We start from the raw sequence: 3,946 nt of genomic DNA, 5'->3' as shown, positions 1-3,946 counted from the left end.
AACACATGGCAGCCGAAAACAACAACAATGCCAACAATGCAAGGAAGGTGCTGGGTGACTTTACTGCACCTACTCCCAACTTCTATGGGAGAAGCATCTCTATCCCTGCCATTGGAGCAAACAACTTTGAGCTTAAGCCTCAATTAGTTTCTCTAATGCAACAGAATTGCAAATTCCAAGGACTTCCAATGGAAGATCCTCATCAGTTTTTAGCTGAGTTCTTGCAAATCTGTGACAGAGTCAAGACTAATGGGGTTGACCCTGAAGTCTACAGACTGATGCTATTCCCTTTTGCTGTAAGAGACAGAGCTAGAATATGGTTGGACTCACAACCTAAAGATAGCCTGGACTCTTGGGAAAAGCTAGTCAATGCCTTCTTGGCAAAGTTCTTTCCACCTCAAAAATGGAGTAAGCTTAGAGTGGAAGTCCAAACCTTCAGACAGAAGGATGGAGAATCCCTCTATGAAGCTTGGGAAAGATACAAACAATTAATCAGAAGATGTCCCTCAGACATGCTTTCTGAATGGAGCATCATAGGTATCTTCTATGATGGTCTCTCTGAACTATCCAATATGTCTTTGGATAGCTCTGCTGGAGGATCTCTTCATTTGAAGAAGACGCCTACAGAAGCTCAAGAGCTGATTGAAATGGTTGCAAATAACCAATTCATGTACACTTCTGAAAGGAATCCTGTGAACAATGGGACTAGTCAGAAGAAAGGAGTTCTTGAGATTGATACTCTGAATGCCATACTGGCTCAGAACAAGATATTGACTCAACAAGTCAATTTGATTTCTCAAAGTCTGTCTGGAATGCAAAATGCGCCTGGCAGTGCTAAGGAAGCTTCATCTGAGGAAGAAGCTTATGATCCTGAGAACCCTTCAATGGAAGAGGTGAATTACCTAGGAGAACCCTATGGAAACACCTACAATTCTTCATGGAGAAATCACCCAAATTTCTCATGGAAGAATCAAGAGAAACCTCAACAAGGTTTCAATAATAATAATGGTGGAAGAAACAGGCTTGGCAATAACAAGCCTTTTCCATCATCTTCTCAGCAACAGACAGAGAGTTCTAAGCAGAACCCCTCTGACTTAGCAACCATGGTCTCTGATCTAATCAAAACCACTCAAAGTTTCATGACTGAAACACGGTCCTCCATTAGGAATTTGGAAGGACAAGTGGGTCAGCTGAGCAAGAAAGTTACTGAACTCCCTCCTAGCACTCTCCCAAGTAATACAGAAGAAAATCCAAAAGGAGAGTGCAAAGCCATAACCATGGCCGAATATGGAGAGGAAAGAGAGGAGGTGGACGCCACTGAGGAAAACCTCAATGGGCGTGCACCAACCTCCTCTGAGTTCCCCAATGAGGAACCATGGGAATCTGAGACTCAAAATGAGACCATAGAGATTCCATTGGACTTACTTCTGCCTTTCATGAGCTCTGATGAGTATTCTTCCTCTGAAGAGGATGAGTATGTCACTGAAGAACAAGTTGCTAAATATCTTGGAGCAATCATGAAGCTAAATGACAAGTTATTTGGAAATGAGACTTGGGAAGATGAATCTCCCTTGCTCACCAAAGAACTGGATGACTTGTCTAGGCAGAAATTACCTCAAAAGAGACAAGATCCTGGGAAGTTTTCCATACCTTGTACCATAGGCACCATGACCTTCAAGAAGGCCCTGTGTGACTTAGGGTCAAGTGTGAACCTCATGCCTCTCTCTGTAATGGAGAAGCTAGGGATCTTTGAGGTACAAGCTGCAAGAATCTCATTGGAGATGGCAGACAACTCAAGAAAACAAGCTCATGGACTTGTAGAGAATGTTTTGGTAAAAGTTGAAGACCATTAAATCCCTACTGATTTCATAGTCCTAGAGACTGGGAAGTGCATGGATGAATCCATCATCCTTGGCAGACCCTTCCTAGCCACAACAAAGGCTGTGATTGATGTTGATAGAGGTGAACTAATCATTCAAGTGAATGAAGAATCCTTTGTGTTTAAGGCTCAAGGATATCCCTCTGTCACCATGGAGATGAAGCTTGAAGAGCTTCCCTCAAATCAGAGACAAATAGAGCCCCCAAAGTCAAACTCTAAGTTTGGTGTTGGGAGGCCACAACCAAACTCTAAGTTTGGTGTTGAACCCCCACATTCAAACTCTAAGTTTGGTGTTGGGAGGTTCCCACATTGCTCTGATCATTTGTAAGGCTCAATGAGAGCCATCTGTCAAGCTACTGACATTAAAGAAGCGCTTGTTGGGAGGCAACCCAATGATTATATTTTATATATTTTCTTTTGTTATTTTATGTTTTTTGTAGGTTGATGATCATAAGAAGTTACAAAATCAATGAAAAAAGCAAAAACAAAATGAAAAACAGGAAGAAAACAGCACACCCTGGAGGAAGATGTTGCTGGCGTTCAAATGCCAGTAAGCCTAGCAGTTGGGCGTTTAACGCCCAGTCTGGCACCATTCTGGGCGTTTAACGCCAGAAAGGGGCACCAGACTGGCGTTAAACGCCAGAAAAGGGCAAGAACCTGGCGTTAAACGCCAGGAATGGGCACCAGCCCGGCGTTTAACGCCAGAAATAGCTCAAAACGTGATTTTGAGCAACATTTGGTGCAGGGATGACTTTTCCTTGACACCACAGGATCTGTGGACCCCACAGGACCCCACCTACCCCACCACCACCCTCTCTCTTCTTCCCCCATTCACCAATCACCTCAATACCTCTTCCCCAAAAAACCCTTCACCTATCAAATCCCATCTTTCTCTTCACCACTCACATCCATCCTTCATAAATCCCCACCAACCTCACCCTTCAAATTCAAACCACTTTCCCTCCCAAACCTACCCATACATGGCCGAACTCCATCTCCCCTCTCTCCTATAAATGCCCTTCTTCACTTCTTCATTTTCACACAACCTAAACACCACTTCTCCCCCCTCTTTGGCCGAACACACTACCATCTCCCTCTTCCTCATTTCTTCTTCTTCTACTCTCTTCTTTCTTCTTTGCTCGAGGACAAGCAAACCTTTTAAGTTTGGTGTGGTAAAAGCGTTGCTTTTTCGTTTTTTCATAACCATTTATGGCATCCAAGGCCGGAGAAACCTCTAAAAAGAGGAAAGGGAAGGCAAAAGCTTCCACCTCCGAGTCATGGGAGATGGATAGATTCATCTCAAGGGTGCATCAAGACCACTTCTATGAAGTTGTGGCCTTGAAGAAGGTGATCCCCGAGGTCCCCTTTTCACTCAAAAAGGGTGAATATCCGGAGATCCGCCAAGAGATCCGAAGAAGAGGTTGGGAAGTACTTACCAACCCCATTCAACAAGTCGGAATCTTGATGGTTCAAGAGTTCTATGCTAATGCATAGATCACCAAGAACCATGATCAAAGTGTGAACCCGGATCCAAAGAATTATATTACTATGGTTCGGGGGAAATACTTGGATTTTAGTCCGGAAAATGTAAGGTTGGCACTCAACTTGCCTATGATGCAAGGAGATGAACATCCTTACACAAGAAGGGTCAACTTTGATCAAAGGTTGGACCAAGTCCTCACAGTCATATGTGAAGAGGGCGCACAATGGAAGAGAGATTCAAGAGGCAAGCCGGTTCAATTGAGAAGGCATGACCTCAAGCCCATGGCTAGAGGATGGTTAGAGTTCATTCAACGCTCAATCATTCCCACTAGCAACCGGTCCGAAGTTACTCTAGACCGAGCCATCATGATTCATAGCATCATGATTGGAGAAGAAGTGGAAGTTCATGAGGTTATAGCCCAAGAACTCTATAAAGTGGCGGACAAGTCTTCCACCTTGGCAAGGCTAGCCTTTCCTCATCTCATTTGTCACCTCTGTTATTCAGTTGGAGTTGACATAGAAGGAGATACCCCCATTGATGAGGACAAGCCCATCACCAAGAAAAGGATGGAGTACACAAGAGAC

At 44.0% G+C, this 3,946-nt stretch overlaps 1 non-coding gene across 1 annotated transcript; it reads right to left on the bottom strand.

The window, feature by feature from the left end:
- Positions 1–410: 410 nt before the first annotated feature.
- On the bottom strand, positions 411–518 carry LOC130959108 (small nucleolar RNA R71). Its single transcript, XR_009078203.1, has one exon. It is a non-coding gene; the product is annotated as a small nucleolar RNA R71 (small nucleolar RNA).
- Positions 519–3,946: the final 3,428 nt, after the last annotated feature.

Source organism: Arachis stenosperma, chromosome 10 (genome assembly GCF_014773155.1).
Source record: "Arachis stenosperma cultivar V10309 chromosome 10, arast.V10309.gnm1.PFL2, whole genome shotgun sequence".
NCBI classification, from domain to species: domain Eukaryota; kingdom Viridiplantae; phylum Streptophyta; class Magnoliopsida; order Fabales; family Fabaceae; genus Arachis; species Arachis stenosperma.
Note: the sequence above shows the minus strand (reverse complement) of the source record. Positions and strands in the feature narration are given on the sequence as shown.